We start from the raw sequence: 23191 nt of genomic DNA on the forward strand, positions 1-23191 counted from the left end.
TCTAACCTTAAACTTCCAGTCACTGGATTTAGTTATGCTTTTGTCAGCAAAAGTGGAAAAGCTCACTGCTGTTAACTATTCCATGTGTCCTTTCAAGCTTTTAAGTGGAATATGTCCAGCTATTTAAGCCTCCCATCTCAAGACTTGTACTAGACGTGCAAAATATTTGGATTTTCTCCAATATTTTCTCATCTTCTTTAAAGCGCAGGCACCAGAACTGTGCTTGATATTTTGGAAACACACAAGGACTGTGCTGAATCCTTTCCATAGCAATGTACTGAGACCTCATGTTAGGGATGATTAGGGTAATGACTTTTTATCATTCCACAAGTCTCTGCTCTCTGACACAGTGTGCATTCCTACAATTTTGGACTGTCATAAAATGGATTTAGTGTGCTGCCTGTTGGACAGTGATCATTCAGGCAAATCAAATCACTGCAGAAGTAATATATCTTCTTTATTTACCATGCTAAAATTGTGCCATATGTAAGCCTTTAAAGCAAAGATTTTATCTCATGGCCCGGATTGCTGAAAATAAAATAATATAAAACAGTATTAGGTGAAGACTGTTTCTCATTCTGCTGGGAAAACTCCCCATATTGAATGAAATCTCTCCATTAAAAGGCTACATTTTGAAATTTGTCAGTGAGACACTTCTTAATCCTCGCAATAGGCGACCTGTTAATTCCATGTAATGCAAGACTTGAAATCAAAATGTCATGTGGTATTAAGTTAACTGCTTTGCAGAAATCCAAGTACGTTCTATCAATGCATCTGCTTCTCTCATGCAGACCTGTAATCTTTTACATAAATCTTCGAAATAACCAAAAATTCCACAACAAGTATATCTTACAAGACCTAGCTTCCACCAACCAGTTTTGACCAGGATTAAATATATTTATTCTCTGGTTCTTTTCCCAATAGTTAAGTATCCTAGAAATGCATGCTATTCTGTAAGAAGACTAAAACACCAGGACCTTCTGTTATTTAAAACAGAAATTCTCCTCTATAATTCAGTTCATCTCTGTGCTACATAGAAAAGGGACTATGTGCAAGATCAGACAGAGCTTTCAAAGTGACAGAATCTGACAAATACAGGAACACAGAAACTAGTGGTGCTTCTTGAAGAGAGTGTTTAATGTCCAGTCCTCAAAGCCTTGTGAGAGTAGCAGTGTTCATAAATCAAGATGGTCTGTGCATTGCCAGCACAGGGCTTAAGCAAGATTAGGAGACACAAAGGATTTGTACTGGCCCTCCCCAAAGATGACTTTTATTTATTATTAATCTCCTCAGGGCAAAATCTCATCACCTCTACATGCAGTAGCAGTACCTATGGGCTGAGGGGAGCATAAAGACTGCTGGTACCATCCAGGCTAGAGAGAGAGCAGAATCAGGTATCCAATTTAGGAATGTGGCTGTAGTGTGAACACTGTGGTTTGTGCTGCTTTTAGTATTCCCAGGATGAAAAATGTAGTGCTTTTTGCTTTTCTTGTGGCTCAACACAGACTACTGCTCTGAGACCTGCATGTGTCCTTCCTTGGAGTATGGAGTAATCCCAAGAAGAATGCACTGCTGACATGCCTTTGCACTGTTCTCTACATAAAAATCAGACTCTGGCCCGTGAATACAATATTCCCTCTAAACTCCTAAGCACGTGCTGCTAGAAGTAAGACCATTGTGAGATTTAGTTTTTTAATGTACCTACATCTAGAATATTAATTTCATACCATTGTTGGCTATGAAGAGAATTGATCATCTAGTAAAACGAATATTAGTCAATGGATAAAGAGGAGGTCACTCAATTTATCTCAGCAGTGAAAGTGGCATTCTTTGCTGATTTTTGTACAAAGCTATTAATATCTGGGAAGACTAAAGGAATAGAGAGTAGAGATGATTCTTTAATCAATTGAAATATTTTGTTAATGTTTATAAATTTTAAGGATCTAAACCTGCAAAGTCTTATTAGTATGTTGTTATTGTTGTTCTGTTTGTTTGGCTGTTTGTTTTTTTTTTACTGTTGAGTCAAATGAAAAGCAGATCTGCTAATTTTTTTTTCATTAAAAAATACTTAAGAGTAGTAAGTTGTTCCAAGGAGGTTTGCAATGCTTGTCATATGGTGTATTGCAGGGATGAGCAATCAAGTGCATCCATTCTGGGTGCTATACCCAGTTCTCAGATACCTATATACTGAACAGTACAAATATGAGCACAAACTGAATTTTAAGAAAGGGCTCCTGCACATTAGATTTTGGATTTGAGATTTCAGCAATGATTAATACTTTTCTATTGTATTAAAAGGAATCTGAGTCAGTTTCAGCTAAAGGAGTAAAGCTCACAAAGTCTGAAAATTGTTTCCCATTGCAAATAATACAAGGCTGCTGGTTCAGTCATGGCTTCTTCTGTCTGTCTTCACTGGCTGTGTGACACAATCCAACATACTGCACGTAGAAATGCACGCTCATGTACTATGCTTTTGTTTTTTAACTTATGTCTTCAAAGCTGGGTTGAGTCAGTCAGTGAGAGAAACGTGTAAGGAACTGATGAAAGTGATTTTTATCAAGTTTCTTTGCATTTTTTATTTCCTCTTACACTAATAAGAATGTAAAACGACAGGCATAGATGAAAGTGTTCATAAATCAATTTGCAATAATTCTTAGGAGCAAAAAGAGCAGGTTTTGACATAACACAAAGGCCTGTTCCTACATTATCTTGCTAATATCATTCAGACATATTACTCAGGAAGGTAAATATTTACTTGTGTAGAGACTCACAGATGGAAAATGGTATTTAGCAACGTATTAGTTTCAAGTTTTCCTCCCCCCCCCCTTCCAAAGACCACCTGTATGTGGCCATAGTACAGGTCCTTCTGACTTAGGAGTTTCTTTTTAACAACAGCCTATATGGAGATAAACCACTTTGTATAGTTAGAGGCAAAAAAACCCCAAACAAACAACGCCCCAAAAAACCAAACCAAAAACCAACCAACCAAAAAAATAACAACAAAAAAACCCAAACAGAGGAAATCCAAGCCAATTAATTTTCTGTTCCATGCAGCATCTTAGGCAGCTTTAACCTTAAAGCAAACCAGCTAACAAGCAGAAATGCATCTTTCTAAAACCCATCTACCCGGGTGATTTCACCTGGAGACAGGTAACAAAATGCATAGAGATTTTACTTTGCAGAGCCAGAATAGAAAAATGCACAACAGAGAATGCACGTTTGAGTGAGAGAGGGAACCAGCTGGTGATGTTCCTTCAAATCTGTGTTTTGACAGTCCACGCAATTGCTGCAACACAGCACATTTCACAGAAGCACCTCTCAGAGAATTGAGTCGCTCCGGCAAGAACCGTGGTAAACCCAAAGCAGGGTCTGAATAACTGGATCAAGGCAAAAAGTTGGTGAGGTTCGGCGCAAAGTTCAGCTATTGTAGGTGAACTGTGCTACAATACACAAGTCTGCCGAATAAAGTGTCATACAATGGCAATGACAGCTGTTCATTCAGATTGGCAATACAATCAACCTTATTCGTATTTTGCTGGGGAACCTGGCGGGCACTGGGGGGAGCAGAAGCACCCTCTTAAGGCACCCCGCGCCCGCTGCGGTGCTCCCGGTAGGCAGGGCTCTCTGCCCCTCGGTACCCCGCGGGAGAGAGCGCTTGTGCCCGCGCACTGGCCTCCACCGGGCGGCCCTGACTCTGCCCGGGGACCTGGAGGGTGAGAGCCCCCCGTCAGCCCCAGTGAGGGACGGGCAGCATCACCCGCCCCGGCCAGCACCTCCCCGCTGTGCCGTGGGAGCGAGAGGGAGGTCTCTTCCTTCGCTCCCTCCCCGCCCCGCTCTCTCCTCCCTCCCTGCCCGCCTGCCTCCGTACCCGCAGCCGCAGCGGAGGGGCAGGAGGGAGCGGCGGCGCGGCAGCACAGCCGCCCGGCGGAGGCAGCAGGGCAGGGCGGGCGGTGGCCGTGCCCGGGCCCCGCCGCCCCGGCCGCGCCGCCCGCAGGCTCCGCCCGTCGCTCCCATGGCGCGGCGGCCCCGCGCCAGGTGAGGCTGCGCTGCCTGTTGCGCCGAGCGGAGCGGAGCCGGGCGGAGCAGTCGGGGGCAACAGCCGGGAAGTTTTGCGAGAAGGCGCCGCGCCGCGATGTGAGTTGCGGGGCCCCGCGGCCGCGCTGGGGGGACGGCAGCGCCGGGAGGAAACTCCACGGGAAGGGAGCGAGGGGGAGGCGAGCAGCGGTGCTGCCGCCGAGGGGCTACTGCCGTGCCATGCCGTGCCGTGCCGCCTTGCCTGGCACTGATCGGCGAGGGCCAGGGGAGATACTCTCTCCCCCTGCCCGTGCTGGCGAACCTCGGGTGCCCGTGAGTGCTGGGGGCTGACGGGGTCGGAGCTCCGCCGAGGCAGCGGGGGATGGGGAGGGAATCTAGAGGCGGAGGCTGCGGGAAGGGAGCTGACACCCCCTCGCTTGGGAGCAAACGAGGGATTTGAGACCCGTGGCCCCCGGTCCCGTACCGGAGCGGCATCAGAAAGGCGAGAGGAAAATAAAGCGCCCCCCCCATATATCTCCGCTCCCAGGGCGCCTGGCCGCTGCCCCCCGGCCGTGTGCGGGGCGCGCTGCCGGAGGTCGGTCGCGCCGATCAGTGTGCGGGCGGCGGCCGGAGCGCGAAGCGGAGCTGGCGGGGAAGGGGGCGGTGGAGGTGGGGATGGGTGGGAAGACGCCGTGTGTGTTGCCGTAGGATTTTTCCACTTTGAGATCTACCAAGACCAGTTGCTACGGATCAAGCGGCTGTAGCTGCGATGGGGAGGAGGGGGCATCTCCCTCCGAACGCAAGCAACAAATGGCAGCAGCGGGGGCAGCGGCGGTGCCTGCTGCGCCCAGGTGAGCTGCGTCGCCCCCGCTGCACGGCGAGGCACCGGGCGGGACCGTAGCGGGTGGCGCTGGGGCTTCCCCGGGGGGCAAATGCCGCCCTCCGGGGCGCAGCCGTGGCGGGGGATGTGTTGCCCCCCGGCCCCGCGCGGGGACCGGCGGTCGGGGGTCCCGCTGCCGTCCCGGCGCCCCGAGCGGTGCACGGCAGCGACCTTACAGCCCGGACAGAAATGTCAGGATCGCTTGTAACAACCGGGTGCTGGGTACTCGGTGTCTGTGGGAACCGCGGGCTCTTCTCTCGGCTTTCTGGCTAGCTACACATCCAGAATTTCCCTCGCCAGAAATTTGGAAAATGCCTCAGATGTGCCAATGAGAATTCTTCTTTCCTTTTTGGCTTCTGCCTTCAAAAATTAGAAGATTTTAGAGTGCCTGATAGAAAATGTCAAAGTGATTCAGGCTGCAGGTTATCACCCAGTCTTTCTGATTATCCCTAGATAGCAGAAATGGTGTGATTACAGAATAAAAACAGCCAAATAACTTGAAAAGCATAAATAAACCTTCTACTTAAAGACTCAGAATGAAAACCAAGCAAACAACATTTAGTGCTCTTCTCAAAGAAGTAATCCCAGAGGTATTTACATGTATATGAAAATAACAAAATAAGGCAATGCTTATGAGATAATTGTAATTATTTTAAAAAATAATTGCCATGAGAAAATGTTACAGATTTGGAAAGGAAAGGAAAATTACCTCTTTCCGAGCTGAAAACTCCGATGTGATAGCCTTTTCTGAATGCTGAAAACGAACGGGAAAAAATTTCTTCTTGTAGTAATCTCTCTAATAATTTGTACATTTAAATTGCAAGGTGTGCGTCATGCCCTACTGAATGTGGTAGCTTGAAGGCTTTGATATAGAACACCACAGTGTTCATATGGCTTACCCATTGATATTGTTCTTAGTAATTTAATTAAAAAGGACAGGCACACAGTGGGCTTCTAGTTTGATTTAGAGGGAAAGAAAGTAAGCTGTAGAATGAACTAATTTGCAAAACCTTTGTTATGTTCAGAGTCTAATTTTCTAGTTTAGTTTCTAAATAATAAAAATGCTTGGAATTAATTATAACAGTGTGATTGCTGCAGCCCTTACTTGTGCGTGCAAGTTGCTGTGGGTTTCTGTGGGATTACTTCTACAGGTAATACCATGAGGACTCAAGATAGCAGGATCAAGCCCACTGTCAGAGAATTCCAGCGTAGGGCACTATGTAGGAATGTGCTCATTGGTGCTAATGAGATGTCTTGGATTTTAGTAAGAGAAGAATGTGAGGTTAAGTCCAGATCTCTTACATTTATTCAGCTATTGCTGGTTGGGTCACTGAACCCTGATCTTGCCTTCCCTGAGGTCCGCTGTAAAATTTGCACTGACTTCAGTCCAACTAAAATGAGCTTCTGTGTGTGATTGTAGTTTTCAATAGCCTTAGGGAGAGTTGAAGCTGCTCAGTATCTTGGAGATCAGGGCCTGAGTGAATGAGGAGGAGGATTGTACCTGCAACTATCAAAAATGAATGTGGTTTGCCTCAAATGAGAGACCAATCAAAAAAGAAGTATAATTTAATAGGGATATAAGTCTGTGGTCTGGATCCAGTGCTGAGCTAATACAGTCCGTGAGAGCTCTGCCATATATAAATTGAATAGCAAGACTTAAGGATACATTTGTGATTTGTCTCTTCCATGTGCTTTATGGGCTCTATTTCAAATCTTTCAGGAGGTAGGAAACTCTTCCTCTTCACACTGAAACACTGTTAGAGTAACTAGAGTAACAGAGCAAGTGCATGATATGTCAGCTCAAGAAATATCCTCTTGGCAGGAGAACTGAAATTTATAAAATTCCACTGTATTCAGAAGTGCTAACTCAGGTGTCTAAAGCTAGAGAAAATGTATTGCTTCATTACAAAAGCACCTTTAGATGTTCAGTTAAATAATAAGGTACTTCTGGGTCTTGCTTTTAAGGATATTTCCTGTCACTTCACTAGGAATATTTATGGAAGTAACACAAGGATACATGGCTCACTGGCAGGAAGGTTTTAAACTTTTTTATGAAGTGGATGATTTAAGCACCAGGAATATGTGTAGAAATATTTGTTGTTGCCATTTCAGTTAAGCAGAAGATGAACTAAGGAAGGTACTTATTCTCAGAGTGGAATATTGCATCCTGATGATTTACAGGATTTGCACATAACTTACTGTCCTTGTCATCTGCATGAATGGTCTTTGGATCAGCCCTCATTAGAGAATGTAGATTAAATTAGTGTTCTGTGGCTAGCAAAAATGTGTAAATTTGTTTGTAAGCTTAGAGAAAACTCTTATGGAACAATTTAGAAACTTACAATGATGTTAAACAGAATCTTTTTTTAAAATGACAGTATTTTGAGCCAGGAATAAATTATTTGAGTTCATGGAATATGTAGCATTTACTTTGGCTTGTTTGGCCAAGCATTTTAAAATTATATTTTATTTATTAGTAAAACTAACCTCCAGAAAGTGCAATTTTAGTAGAGCACTTTAGTCTTGTATGAATCAAATGTCAGTATGTCTACAGAAAGTACAAGCAAAAAGGATATAGGAATTTCTCAGCACATTCAATAAGTATTTTTATAGGGATTACAGTCTGCAAATACATGCATGAACAAGGTGTACCTTCTGCTCTTAGATCCAATGTTCTGTGGGTGAAGTAGCATCAAATTTAGGGTTGTTCTGGTGAATTTAATCTCTGCTTCTAGTTTCAATCCAGCTCTTTTCATAAGTAGTTTCTGTACCTCCGTCTTTCTGGTGAGTTTGGTAGTCTGGATGTACGGCAGATTTGTGGGTGCATCCCAGAGGAAAAAAAGAGTATGATGTGGTACCAGTTTTACTTGCTGCTTCATCAGAGCTCATGGTTCAGATGTACAGTTGCTGAACCCACTGTAGAGGAGGATCTCATTATTTCACAACAATTAAAGGTGTATGATCGAGCTTCATGGGGATTTTTGTGGGTAACTGGTGGCTGTGTCTGTATTTGCCATTGATGACCTGCACTGTTTACCCTTATAGACTTACCAGCATTTCTATCTAGCACTGGCTTGCTTTACACACTTGGTTTGAACTTTGGAATATAAAAGCAATGCTTACCATTACTGAACAAGAAAGTATCTTTTATCTCTCTCCACCTGGATATTTAAATGCTCCATTGAGTACCTTCAGCAAGCAGATCTTTTTCAAAAACTGGCTTATTTCTGACTGAAATTGGCAGTGGGCATGGGGAAAACCTTTTACCATAAGGATCAGCACAGCTCCTGGGTTCTGTTTTCCATCAGCAAGGAAAAGGCAATGATTGCTGAATTAAAATGGTATTCTTTCTCTGGAGGGTATGAACTTTTGTAGGGATGAAAGAAAGAGAGGAACCAAATGAGACCATATGAAAAAGGCCAGATGCTCTCAAAATAGGGGAGAAATAGAAGACAACAAGGAGAAAGGTAGTGGCTGAACTATGTAGCTTGACTCTTGAAGGTTGGGGTGACTGGTGGGGTTGTGCCATAGGCCTCTGGCTCAGCTCCGTGCTGTGCCATGGGTTTGCCATGGACCTTCAGAAAAGATGTTTTGGTCAATTTGAGTGAGACTAGAAGCCTTGCTGAGGAATTGAATTTGGCTTTTTCTATCTCAACTCCACAGACAGAAAGTAGATAAAAATGCCTCTCAAGGAAACAGGACTGGTAAAAGGCCTTTTCAGAGATACGTTGACCTGAATAATTGGTCTTTTTACTTAAACAGAGATGAATATTGGCACTGCAGATCTTGATGTACTTGATTAAGGCTTACCTTTGCTTTTCAGGGTCAATTCAGCTGGTTAGCATGTATTTTAAAGAATTTGGCACTTCATTAATGACAGTTTCATAAAGCTGGTAACTTACCCTTTGGGAAGAAGAAGAAAGTTAATCTGTGCTTGCCAAATAGCACTATAAAGATATGCTAACACGAGAAAATGAAAGGTGATAGAAGTGAGTGATAGCACATAAGTGGGATGCTACTCTGGCTTGGAAGCAGGAAAGCAAATGGAGTCTATTTAATTATTTAAGGAACAATAAATGAAAAGTCCAGTTATAAAGTGACAGTAAAAGGAGAGACAAACAGAATTTTAAAAAATTAGAAAAGGGAAGCAACGCATAAAGAAAGTAGAAGGTGGACAGGAAGGGATCAAAGGTCAAGGGATGGACTTAAATTTCCATGGAGTTTTCAATTGGAAAATATTATCTGTATGAATCTGTATATTGCCGCGCTTACATAACAACCAGTAGTTTACTCAAATTGTGAAAGTCTGACACAAAGTGTTCTCCTGGCAGGTACTTCACGTTTCTGCTTCATCCTTCTGATGCACAACCTCAGTTAATAGGGCATGTGCTTTTAAAGATGGCATGTCTAAGGTGGCAGTCTGTCTTAAGAGGTATAATTTGTGGATGTTATTTTTAATGGTGTTATCATTTACCTCTGTTAAAATTACTTTCTCCACCAAATCATGGCATTGATTTTAAAGGGAGTATTTTTTTGCAGTTTACCAAAACTGGGTTGCATACTTTTGCAACTGTTCTAAGTAAAGTTACTTCATATGTAAAGACCATGAGTATTCAGCATTTCATTACAGTGGTTGAATGACTGGGTGTTTAATATGCCTGCACTGGGAGTTAGTGGGGCTTGTGAACAGCGTGTGAGGGCTGTTTCCCTTATGAATGTGTATCGCTTTAGCAGAATTTGCTTCATGCAAAGTTTTCTTGTAATACTTACAAAGTATACATTTTTAAGTGCATGTGAATAATTTGCAGCAAAAGGGTGAAGCCTTTGGACATTCAAATGAATCCATGGTGTTTGGCATTGTAAAAGCATTATAGTTAGAAGAGAATAGTGAATAGTGTTGAGTTCAGACAAGTACTCCCTTGCCTTTAAGAGCACAGGCCAATAATTCTTTCTCTTGAAAGAGGAACTGCAACAAAAATTGTATATGAAGTTGCTTTCTAGATCATATGTGGTTAAGCAAGAAAGGTTGGTTATATATCTTATTGATGAAACTTCAGCTTATCAACGTTAAAACCAAAATAAATTTAAGCTATTGGCGTTTTAATTCTTGACTTTTTAACCCATTTTTATTCTGTGTTTGGCAATGAAAATTGTTACAATCTCTTTAGATTTCCATTCCAATGAATTTTATTTTTAATTCTTTTAGCAGTGTTTGTGTATTGTTTTCGAACAGTTTTACCTTAAAAAAAAGAAAAAGGCAAAAACTCCAAAAAACCTTTTCTCACACTTTCAAAAACAGATTCTGTAGTGCTTTTTTTACTCCGAAGATTAATTTTGAAAGGGCAAAAAATGGTATTTGCCAAGAACAAAAATCTTAAAATTAGTGTGTGCAAATGTAGGAGCTTCAGAAGAGGGAAGATACTCAAAGGCAGAAGACTGTTCACAAGACTGGGAATCAGTAAATCCAGGGGTCATTCCTTATAGTGAGTTTAGCTAGAGTTGGGTTTGGGTTTGGGTTAGGGTTTTTTTCCTAGATGTACTACAAATGGTCTTTAAAATTTAGCTTGATTCCCATGTTTTATTAAACATAATTTATTGTTATTAGTGTCAAAAGAGAGAATGACCCTTAGTTCTTTTCTTCTGAAATGAACTTAACAGAGTACAGCTGCCATTGCAACCTTCAGATAGTGTGAGTGTTTCTAAATGTCCTTTTTGCACTTGTTTTCACCTTTGTTGACGCCGAGTCATTGAGATAGGAATTGGTGACTTTTGAATGGTCTATTTTTAAGGAAGTTTGTAATGGAGTATTACTGTTTCAATATGTGTAAGTCCCAATCTTCATAAGCATTAAAAAGGAAAGCATGTATCAGAGGTCTGCTTCTCATTTTGAGGTTTTGCTGTTCTCTGGGTGTGCCTGGTCCTGTTCTGTAGGTGGGAGTACCAATTTTCACTCTGCTGCTGCAAGGATATCCCCTATCTTTTAAAGCTAAGAGATCCCAAACTGGAATATTTTTTCAAAGAAATTATCTACATCAAGTTATAAAATGAGATACAAGTGGGAAATTGTTGTTTTGTAGGATCTTCTAACTTAGAGTGAAACAACTCCCCATGTTTCAGATCACAGTATTTCTCAGACCTTTAGTTGTCACTTCTTGCACACTGCATGTAACCAAAGCACGCCAATCCAAATAGAATAAGAACATCTCAGCTGACTGAAAAGCAACACATGGGTGACAGCATGCAGTAAATAGGCAGTCCTTTCCCTGTGAGTATGTATTGAGGCTGCAAAGCTGACATGTCATGTCTCTACAGACCAGATTGCTGATCCCATTCTTAGTTATCAGCAAACTGTTGTCATTGAAAGGTTAATAATTTCTGTTGAGAAAATGTGTTGGTCATTCTCTGTTTCCAGGGTATTTCACAGTTTTTGGCCTTTAACAGAAAACGTTGTATACGTATTCTGCTCATCATTTTCATCATTTACTTGGTATGCTTATTAGCAGCCCTGATGCACAGTGGATGTTAGGATTAATTTCTTTACTGAGAGGGTTATCAAGCATTTTAACAGCTGTTTGAGTCACCATCCCTGGAGGTATTTAGAAGATGTGTAGATATGGCACTTAGGGACATGGGTTAGTGGTGGACTTGGCAGTGCTGATTTAATGGTTGGACTTCATGATCTTTTCCAACCTAAACAATTCTGCGATTCTATAAACAAGTATTTTGCTAGAGTAGGACTTGACAGGATTTAGATATGCAAGAAACCTAAACCTTTGGCTCAGAAAACAATCCTGATGGATACATATAGTATTTCAATAACTTTCCATCTAAAAATTTTTCCTGCAAAGCAACATGACTGTTCTTCTTGCCAGTCATGGCAGGTGCTCCATCTGTACAAATAACACCTAATTTGAAGGAGACAAGCTTAACACTTATTTTTTTTCCACTATCTGCCACATTTTCAACAATTTTTTTCTCAGTTCTTTAAACAAGTGTGAGGCAGCAGTGTGGAACAAAATTGACAGAGGCCAAGCAAGTCCTTAATTATAGTAGACTTTTCTTAACAAATTGAAAAACAACAGTCAACTGTGCAGTGTCAGTAGCATTGCAACTTCCTTTGGTTGTGAGCAAAAAAGAAAAAAAAAAGTATGAATCTGTTAAAAATTGAATGCATACTGTTGTGTTCTCTAATACCATCTCAGCCCTTCTCATTGTCATGCTGCACGAACAGCTATGAACATATCAGCTGTGTGCTGTTCTTTCAGTTTGGTTTGTGCAGCAATAATTGATGTACCCTCTCTTATTCAGGCTTTGTTGTCTGAGAATGGCCCTTTCTCACAAGCTTGCCATAGGAATATTTGCTATTACACCTTTGTCACTGATTTCAGCTCACAAATGTATATTTACTTTTTCCATGAGAAAAACTGTCATGCTGGTGATCTTTCTTGAGATGAAATCTGACCACAGATCAGATCCAATAAAATATATTTTACATTACTTTCAGGTTTAAAAATACCATTCCAATTTGGACTTTCTGTGTGGCTGTATCACCACAAACATACTTCTACAGACCTTGTCCGTTCTCCAGAGAACTTAGTCTTCCCTCAGAGAAACACTCTCCATGCACTGTCATCTGAGTATTTTTTGCATTGTGGCATGCATGACTTGGCAAGCAATGCTTTGATGATATGTCAATTGCTTTAAAAAGTTTATGGACATTTGAGTTAGCTGGGAAGTCCTTAGAAAAACATGAGGTGAATGAGGACAGAATCTTTATTTTCCTCTTGCTGTGGAGTTGCAGAGCAGGTAAACTCTGGTGTTCTGTGGGGTCCCAAAAGGAGTCTTGTTGCCTGGAGTTAATGTGTCTTGGTACTTTTTTCACCGAAGCACTTTTTAATCTGCAGGCTGAGCCTGCTAGTTTTAAATTCTGATTCTAGATGCTATGGAGTGCAGCTTTGAATACTGAGTAAATGCTTGGGCATCTGCAAAGGGAGACTAAAATATTATCAGGCTTGCAGAGCAGTACTTCATTAATGTAAAGCATTGGGGAACTAAAGGCTGATTCTATGACCACATGTTTTTCCATTTGTTTAGCCGCTCCAAGTAGCCTCCTCCATTTCCTATGCATCCATAGTTTCCTTAATTTATTTTTTTAAAGAGTATTATCACCTTTCTTCTAAAACTATTTAAAGCAAGGGGTTAAAAAAGACTGCTGAATTTAATAAATAGCTGTATTGTAGTAAAACTGACATTTTTGTAAATTCAGATGTGTGTGTCAGGAGTTAATGTGACTCTAAAAACATTTGGTCTCAGCCCTTCTGACTTTGTTTCTTCATTTTGCACCGGTCAGTTGCAGGTAAAGGGCACTGATAGAGTAGTATTTTAGCAACCTTAAATACCACAGCTGACAGAGATTGAATTTTTAAAGATCAGCTATCAGGAACTACATTTCATTATTGCCATCTAGGAAAAAAAAAAAGGCATGTTTGTTTTTAATTACAGGTACTGAACTTGTGGTCAGTTGATCTAGAGGTAGGCTGACTGCAGAGGTGGAAGGTTTGTGGTAGTGAAAATTGGAGATTGGAGAGAGGTGAACTTCTTGCTAACACTAACACTACTCAGGTTCACTGTTTTCACCCATATCCCTGACTGTTCTTGGAGTTACCCAGCAGCATCTTGGATAGAAGAGTTGCTCCTGGAAACAGTTTCAATCTGAGAAGTTAGCTATTAACTTTGACCCTTCTCCGGTATAACTTAGACTAGATGATTTTATTTGACAACTTAATAGTTGTACCTAAGCTGCTCTCTAAAAATATTTTGCACTTGGATTTTATTAGCCTTGAATATATTACTTTTTCAGAAGAATTTTTATTTTTATTACTAAATAAAGAATGAACCTGGAAAAAGGAAATTAAAAGCAAGTAACCTGTGTCTTCACTTCCAAAACAAATGCAGTACAAATACTTGCAGTATCTTTTCGACATTTTCACATCAGAACAGGGGAAAAAAAAGCCCATCTTTTGAAACCTGTTTCCTGTGCCAAAGTCCATATTTTTTCAGATGAGAGAGAAACACTGTATTCCTCAGGTGCCGTAAGGAGAATATTATGGCTGTGCTAACAAGCAAAGAAAACACTGGGCTGAACATCAGGTGCCCCGCTGCCTGACAGCAGCAGCGTGGCTGCTGTCTCATTGTTAGTGTTGTAGAAGGATGTAGGTGTTTGCAGGTTTCCTGTGAGCCTCCTCACCTCAAGGACATGTTGTACCTACAACCACATCAGACCGCAGCTTTGGGGCACACCTCTTTTCTTCAGGGGCTCTGTGGGACACGGTGAAGTTCACCTTGCCTCCTTACGCTGTGTTGTAGTTCCCTGTAATGGTGAAAGCCTTTAATTTTTCATTAGGGGTTTGACCCTTGGTTCATTTGAAGGGTGAACTTCATTTCCGTGCCCATACAGAAGAAACCCCAAACAAACAGACCAAGCAAAACACCAGCCTCTGTCAGCACTAATTCATCACGTGTGGCAGAGGTTCGGAGTTGCATGTCAGGCTTGGAGGATGGCACGAGAGGGAAGTGCTGTCTATAAAGAGCTGGCAGGGATGTACCAGATAAAATACCTGTGTAAGAAGGCTCATCTGAAGAGATGAAGGGCAGAAAGATCAGAACATGCTGAAACATTTCCTGTAAGATTTGTGCTTCTGGTGAGAGGTAAAAGATAAAACATGCTGCTAATACTAAAGCATGTCCTTGCTAAGCCCACATTACTTTCTTGGCATCCCTGATGGAGGCATTTTGCTGGGCCCTGAGAAAATGGATTTCCTGGGTGTGCACAGGACATAAGAATTTGTCAAGGCTGAGACATGGACACTGGTTCAAAGGGCAAGTCATGGAACTCCTAATGCATTCAGAGAAGCATCTTGGACAGGAGCTCAGTCTCTGGCCATCTGTGTGACGGGCTCACAGCTCTTAGCAGTAATAGGCTTCCCTTAAAAGTCTGTTCAAGAGCTGGGCTTTTATACAAAAGAGGAGTTTCTTTATAGGATGGGTGTCTGGTCCAGGATGTAAAAAGAATGATGGCAAGTTTTCTGTACCTGCTGCTGCCAAATTTAGTTATGCTTACTGCACTCTAAAATACCACTGTTTGATTTTTTTTTTTAATATTGTTAATGTGAGTTGAGGGTTTTAATTGCTGTGGTTTTCATAAAGCCTTCAAGGTAGTGATTCAGGACTACAGGAAGGCTTTTCCAAAACTGTACTGAGAAAAAAATGCTCAATTCTTCTTCCTTAGTGAGTGGCATGGCTTAGGGGAGGGTGAGTAGGTGAGATTTCAATGTTCTCAGCAATGGGGGAGTCCCATGTGGCATTTTGCAATGTGGGTTTAAAATGTTTTACTTGCCAGACGTTTCTCCCTTTTTTTTTGTTTTTCTTCCCCAGTACTTTTAAAACCTTGTTCTAATTTTCCTCTGAACCAAAGTGATGTTCCAACAACAAAGTCCACTAGAGATGTTCGTACAACAAAGAAAAAAATCTTTGAAGAAACTTAGGAGAAGGAGAAGCTTTCCTTTCTCAGGGGAAAATGTCCTTTCTAAATAAGAATGTAAAGTGTTCTCAGGTGATAGAAAAGTCTTAAAAAGGCTTAAACAAGTACAGCATTTCCCAATCAAGAGTGGAGAGATGTTTTATTATAGCATAGCACTGTAATGAGTTAATAAAAAGTAAACTTTGTGTCATTTTCCTTGCAAATACTTGGATACTAATGAGAATGTTTACAGTCTCTAAACTTTTTACTGTTTTCTTTTTATCTTACTGTCTTTCTTCCTTTTTCATTGCTGCTACTTTCAGGAAAAGTTGTTTCCCCCTCTCTTAGAGCTGCCAGCTGCAGAGGACTCTTCCATTGCACCAGCTTAACACTTCGTGTGGGCTGAGGGTTACATGGAGCAGGGCACCAAAGGACTTTCAGTGCAGGTGCCTGGCGCTGGCCCTCCTGTACCTGTGCTGGAGCTGACAGAGAAGGAGCTTACAAGACAGATTCTTACAAGGAGGAGAAACCATGGGAATGTGCATAGGTTCAGAACTGAGATCAGGGTTGTACTGAGGTTGCGATTAGGTTGGTATTTGTTTTGGAAACATCAGCATTGTGGATTTATTTTTCTTTTTTTTGCTTGACAATCCTCATATTTAAAGACTTGATGTAAACCCATGTCTAAGCTTGGTGAATTTACTGTGATTTATGTGGGTGTAAGCCACAGTAGATTTATGTCCATAGTGTACATATTGTCTCAGTTTGTTATAGACTTATGCAAAATCGTAATGAAAACACCTTAAGAATGGGTGTTATTCGTACTGATTTGAACACAGCATATTTCCAGATGAGAAGTGTGGTATTCTTCCTACCTTGCAATACAAAAATACTTGAAATAACTGTTTCTGGGACTTCAGTATTATCTGTTGAATTCATATCTACCCTTACCATCTGACAGGCTGCTAAAACAAGATTCTGCTCAAAATGATAGAAGTGACAGTCATACAATGCATTTAATTCCTGCTGAGCCCTGTTATGTAGTTAATTCGGGGAGATTGGGATCTTGCTTCAGTCATTCGAAGGACAGTCCTTTGGAAAGGATTTGCAGAATTTGTAATTGTGCCCATAACTCTCCTGGTTCCCCCCTGAAAATAAGGTAGAATTTCTATTGCAACCTACTGTGTTGGGGAAGCAGTATTTTTTAATTATTATTTTTTTCTTTGCTTGCTCCCTCTTTTTCAAATCCCGGCAGTTGTGGTGAATTCCCTTTGGCACTCCCATAGGTCGTGCTTTCCTTCCTCTGCAGTGTTGTTGTGGAGAATTGCCTCTGTGTTCTGTCAGTGTTTGACCCCTTACAGCTGGCAGTGAATTGAAGAAATCATATGTATGGAGACCCAAACTCTGCCCTTAGCTACACTTGTGAAAACCTGTGGCATTATACAGTTGGCTTGGCAAGGCTTAAGAAATCCCATGAGATCCACTCCGCTGAAAGTTGCTCTGTAAATGTTAGAGAAGACTTGTTGCTTTGCGCTCGTACGTTTTACTTTGAAGCTGTACCTGAGCTGCAGTTGATGATACTGTTTCATAACATTGAAATAAAGGGACAGATCTGGAGTATGAGATGTGCTGTGCTGTCAGTGGAGTTTGTCACTAAAGCTGTCTTAGCTAGGCGCCGCGGCAGTGTCTGTGCTGTGAGAAAGACGTGCTTGGTAGCATTCTGGTTCCTGGCAGCGTTTAAGCTGCTGGTCACCATGCGACCATCCTCCTCAATAGCCTCATCTCTTTTCGGAAGGAGCCTGGGCCATCTGCTAGCAGGGTTGGGCAGCTGTAATGCCCAGCATCCTGGGTGCATCTTGGTGGACACTAGCCTTGTGGCACAGTGAGTCCTAGGCAGCAGCGGATGTTCTCCTTCCCGGACCAAGAAAACTGTGTTTAGGTCTGCAATGTTGCTACAACCACCAATAGCGCAAGCACAGGGCTGAGGCTTGCTCTGGGGCTTCAGGCTCTGGGGAAGCTCTGGGGTCTGGCCCATGGTGGTGTAGCTGACTGTCCTGAGACTGTCAAACATAGTGTACATACATCTCCATTTCTGCTGGTGTATGGACAGGCCCATATGATCTTTTTGCTTCAAGTTTAGTGCAGAACCACAGGAAATAATGTTCAGCCTGTAGACAGACACTGTACTGACCACAGCATCTTTGACTCATACTGATCTCTGCGAGTGTGGAGGATACTGCATGAAGCTGGTCCACAAATAACCGAAGAGCTGAATAGTTGTATAATTCTTCTTTTAAAAAGTGTTGCAGTGATAACCCTTAGCAGATTGAAGTTGCAGTCAAAAAAGCCCTACCCTGAGTCATTTACTGTAATTCTTGGTTTCTGTGTCTTGTGATCCTATGGAGACAAGAAAACAAATTATGAGACGTGAGGAAGTAAATCAGAAGATATGATGAGAGGTATTATACACACCTCTAGTACTATATTTGGGTATTTTTATCAATTTCTAATTTTTGGAAAATTTTCAAATGTAAGAGGTTTGTGTATTTTTTCCCAACTGAATGGAAATTTTTTCAGTGGTTAATGTAGAAAGGAAGTTGGAAATATCAGAATTACATGTGACTTATTTATGTGTCCAATTTGCTGTGGTGAACAGGGGAACAAGGATTTGAATGTTGTGGATTTTATTGCACCAACTATGGTTGTACTTACAGGCCATACAGCTTCCGGAGGGTGACCTAGTGTCATGCAGTCTAAGGACACTTCTGGAAGGGAGGAGGAAATGTGCCAAAACGCTCACTGCTGAGTAATGAGGTTGCATCTAGATATTTTGTCACGTTACTGAGGTAACAAGTCCTGAAGATGAACAGCCTTATTTATGTTTCTTCTGTCCGGAACAGAAAAAAGAATAGAACAAAACTTACGATTCTGTAGTACTGCATCTTCACATTTTTATTCTGTGCTTCCTATATTCAAGGGATTTCCTAGCAAGAATAGAAACATCTGCAATAACAGCTCCTATTTATGTTAATCTTTTCCAATCAGCATGCAGTCTGAAATAATTACAATAAATGCACCGTCTGCTCCAAAGACTCACAACTTGCATTTATTTCAGGCTTCTTGGCTTCAGAAGTCTGAGGACATAATCCCTCATTCTGCTCTGCTTCATCTCCTTTGCATGAATTTATCCAACAGTACCTTTTGTGAGCTTCATTAACAATGGTCATGCCATAATAAATTACATAAATTGAGAAGTTCTTAATTAAATACATTAACCAAAAAAACCCACAAAGCATAATAAACTTAATTAGGTAACATTTTCTTGTAATAAGTTTGCACACGAAGTGTGTAATGAAGTAGGCCAGAGTAAAATCTGTAATCTGAAGTTTTTTAAACTTCGTAGCTGCAGAAATATTTGTAATTCTTTTTTTAAAAAATGCATTAAAAGATCATGTGTTAAACATATCTTGTTGTGCAAAGAATTATGCAAACTTGGCAGAAAAACAGTAGTTACTGTCAAAGACATGAGTATGTTCGAAACAAAGAAGACACATCTTCCAGTCTTTCCTCGGTTTCTGCTAGAGCTGCTCACCCAAGTCAGGGTCATTTTCTCCAACTTGACAGTGATGCTTTAGCTCTGTTATTTTTTTTTGGTACTGGGCAGAATTAACAGGTGTTTTTGGTCAAACTGACCAACGTATGTGGTATAAAGAGCACATTCAGAGCTCAGTCTCCATGCCAGTGCTGTGTGCATTTAGCTTGGCTGCTTGCCCAGGTATATGGGAAGGAAAAGTAAGATCAGCCTTGGCTCATGTGTGCAATGCCATGGAGTGACTCCTCAGGTGTCCCTTGCAGCTAACAGCACCTGCCATTGCTTCCTCTTTCCTCAACCTGAATCCAGAAATATTAAAATTGTTATGCCCTTAATGTTAAGATTGTTATCCCCTGCCTGCTATTCTCTTACGCAGCTCAGCCAGGCTGCTTTCTCTTGGGCAATATACCCGTCTGTGGAACTTGGTTCAAAACCAAGATGTCCAGGATATGCAGCTTCTTTGTGACAGTAAATGGTATTCTGACTTTTGATGGTGAGACCATGAAAGGATTGAACAAAAAAATAGTGGCAGAGGACACAGAAAGGAAATCTTTAAAATTATGAATATTGGTTTATGTTTTTCCGTGTGACTCTGCAGAGTCACAGAGAGCAGTGCAAAGGGAGTACACTGGTACATCAAATTCACTGTTTTGCTTTGGTGATGCATAAAGTCAGAGTAATGTTTTGTAATTGTCTTTCACAAGTGCAAATGACTGTGTATTGAAGGCTATGAAAAATAATTACCAGAATTTATTATCTCTGTGAAGCATCTTTCCTTTTGATATTTTAATTTATGGCTGATTTAGAGAGACAAGTTTGATGTCAGCAACATTAGTTTACAGTTTGGAGTGATTTTCTGGGTTTTGGGACCGACTCATGTTATTCTATGTATCATCAAACTCAAGCCAGGGAATAAAAATTTTGGACATTCTGTAAAAAAACACAGCATCAGGTCATTTGATTTGTGTGTGCGTACAGTTGGGCTTACAGGGTGAGAAAAATATGTACAATGAGGGAGATAAGGTAAAAACAGCTGGGTCAGACTGTGACAATACTGCCTGTAGTGGCATCGACAGTGCTGTGCCTCCACCCCCTCCCTAGTCACTGGTTCCTTATCTTAGGTCACTGCAGGGGTAGCTCAGTATTATAGGTAACAGAAAAAAAAGGTCTGTTGCATTTTAATACAGAGTCTGCCAATATGATTCTGCTTTCAGCAAGATTTATGAAATATTTAACCAGGTGAGGTCTGTTGGGCAGATGAAACGGCAGCTTATCTGAACTGCTGTATAACTTCTAAAATTCACCAGAAGGTCGCAAAGTTGTGAGCAGGTGGATTTCTTACAGTTCTCTGGCTCACAGACTACAGTTAATTGTCCACCAGAAGATATTATAAAGCATTTCAGTGTGTCCATATATCCTATCTCTGTCCCTGCCTTTTTACAACTGAGAGAGAAGCAGCTGTAATTCTAGGGAAGGTAGGAGGGCATAAAGTTTATGTAGCAGAAGCACATCTATTTTACAGAAAATATTCCACTTAAATTTTGGGTTTCTACCTGAACAATTGCCAGACAGCACTCCTAGACTTCTAGAGTATTGCACAGAAGTCATGACTGTAGTTCTTTGCAGAATTTGAGATCACTTGTAACACACATGATAGTCTGGTGGTAAAGGAAAAGAGGGACACATGGGTCTTGAAAGCAAAACCAAGGTGAAAGCAAAGAGTTAATGGGAACACAGGATTAGAGGGAAAAAACTAATGCACAGAAAAAGAGGGGAGAAATTAGTCAAGAAATGATAGGAATTAAAATAGTAAGTGTTGGCTGAGAAAAGCAGCTCACTAGCAGTCACTTGCTAGGATGAGAACATAGTATGTTCAAGAAGAGACTCAAGCAGACCTTCCTCAGAGGTTTGGGAATCTCCGATGTGAAGGACCTTGGGATGAGCAGGAAGACGCTTTCCCTCTTGAAGTGTTACAAATTAGATAGCTGAGGCAGAGAAATTTCTTCATACTATCTGGAAAAGAACATATTAGAAATTAAGGTCTTGATGACAGGAGTGTGTCAAATTAATGCATGATGTATTTTTGGAATTATACAATGTGTCATAAGCCAGTTTTGTTCCAGGGGAAATGTGACATCTTCTCCCTTGTGAGTGAGGTTTCTAAAGGGCTGAAAAGCAAGAAAAACATGAAGTCACATGGAGAAGAAAGGCATTGACTGTGGTATTTAAACTGTGTAAATCGGTGATGTCTCCTGACTCTCAACCCCTTCTGATACCTTTGTGTATTTAGGGTGCTAGATCTGTTTTTCATTTTCCATACATTTCAGGACAATAGGTTTTTACCTTGACCTGTAAAGGCAGTCATACCCCTTTACATAGCAGTGACTTCCCAGGAAGCAGAAACATAAATATACACTGTTACCATGAGGTACATGCTGTGCCTCAGAGCAGATTTGGTTTTTAACTCACAGAAACAGGATTTCGCTGGGCTGCTGAAAATATTTGAACTTCAATTTTACATACTGAATTCTTGTTTCTTCTGCTTCCAGAATCTGTACAGTTTAGAAAGGAAATGTAGAGTTAACATCTGCAGTCTGACAGTTTTTTAGAAAAATGCTGTTTCTGGCATTCGTATTGGGAAAGGGGAGCCATCCTTTCCAAGACATTAGGTATAGTTATGAAAATGTTCAAAGAGCTGACAGTTAATAATTATTATTCCCTGATGCTGCTTTGCTTCTAGTACAGTGAACATATTTTTGGAGTAGAATTAAATCCAAGTCTCTCCAGGGGCTATTGGTATTTTGCTAATGCTAAATTAAAGTGTGCCATGTGCTGGGCACTAGAGGTGGTCAGTAGAGGCTTGACAGAACTTAATTGTGTGTGTTGCAGGGGTGCTCTGGGTCACTTCGTGGTAGGTGTGATGCAGCCACAATCTGGTGGGAAGACAATCTTTCACAGCCGCTTGTGTTTTCATGAGCAGGAAGGAGACATTCCCAATCTGCTTTCCATCCTGACCGCAGGTGAGATGGTCCATGTCCTGGAGTGTTTATCCTGCACAGACAGGTTTTGTTCCTTCTGCTCATCACCTATCCCTTTACTTTTTCTATTCCCAAGCTGTAAATACTTAAAATAAGAAATAAGCTAATTAGAAGCCATGAAACAGAGATGGGAACTGAGCTACCTTAAAAAATCAGTCAGTGAAGAAGCAGCTCCAGATTGGAGAAGAAGAGTTGTAGTTTTAATAATCTTCAAAATTATCTTCCTATTGAGTTGTTGAATCATGGGTTTGGAGGTATCAAAATAAAAATTTAGTAGTATTCCCTCTTTGGAATATGCTGGTATATGTTGCAAGTCCTTAAATGGCATATCATCCTGTACTGCCCTGTTTTGAGCACTCATTCTCTTAATAAAATTCTCTTAATTTTTGGTATTATTTTTCTTGATGAGGTCCTCACCTTTCTCAGCCAGATACTTAGAGTATGTTCACTCTGCCCAGACCGATGCAGTCAGTGCGCAGTATGTTGCAGCATGGCTGGGCTAAAGTGTTAGTAGGAAGAGAACCACCAAAATTAAACCTGTGAATCTTGCACCTGAGCCAGCAATCACCGTGTGGGAAAGTTTCCTGAAGAGCAGACCTGAAGGACTTATTCCCAGGCTCTCCTCCTTCCTGCTCTCTTTTCTGTCTCTCTGGCTAAACTAGCTCAGCCAGTTGTGCACTGGCTGTGGATAGGGTTTACAAGAGAGTGGTAGGCATGACCTCTGTATCATGCAATAACCAAGGGGGTAATTAATTGGATGCAATGCTCAGTGAGGTATGGGTGCAGGTGAAGGTTTTGGGGGAAAATACCCCTGATGTGTACTGCACCCACAACGATCCTCAGTGCTGCCTTGGAGCAGGGAAGAAGGAACTGTGGTTGCAACACAGTGCAGGTGCTGTGGCTGGTTAGGTGGAGACAGAGCAGAAGAGTTCAGGAAGAGAGCAAAACATCTGAAGATTCATAGGGCTAGCATGATGTTTGGGAATTACTATGTGGAATGGTGGCATTTTGTTAATTTATTTTGTAATCTGTAATGGCAATAGCTGACTATTGAAGAACTTAAATCTAAGCAACTGTCATTTCATGCTTTGGTGAAGAGAGAGTGGGTGAGATAGTAGGGGTAAATTGTGAATAGGAGTGAAACCAAT

General features: G+C 41.3%; 1 protein-coding gene across 3 annotated transcripts in view; it reads left to right on the forward strand.

Moving 5' to 3' along the window:
* Positions 1-4028: 4028 nt before the first annotated feature.
* The window catches only part of LRRC3B (leucine rich repeat containing 3B), a 47133-nt gene continuing 27970 nt past the window's right edge, over positions 4029-23191 (forward strand). Inside the window, exon 1 of one of the 3 annotated variants that reach the window (XM_017818056.1) lies at positions 4029-4134. The gene's annotated coding sequence lies outside the window, so the exon portion shown is untranslated. Of the gene's footprint in view, positions 4135-4781; positions 4866-15982; positions 16002-23191 lie in introns of those variants that run through there. The other 2 variants (XM_017818057.1, XM_017818058.1) reach the window with 2 other exon arrangements.

Source organism: Lepidothrix coronata, unplaced genomic scaffold (assembly GCF_001604755.1).
Source record: "Lepidothrix coronata isolate B3197 unplaced genomic scaffold, Lepidothrix_coronata-1.0 Scaffold64, whole genome shotgun sequence".
Classification (NCBI taxonomy): domain Eukaryota; kingdom Metazoa; phylum Chordata; class Aves; order Passeriformes; family Pipridae; genus Lepidothrix; species Lepidothrix coronata.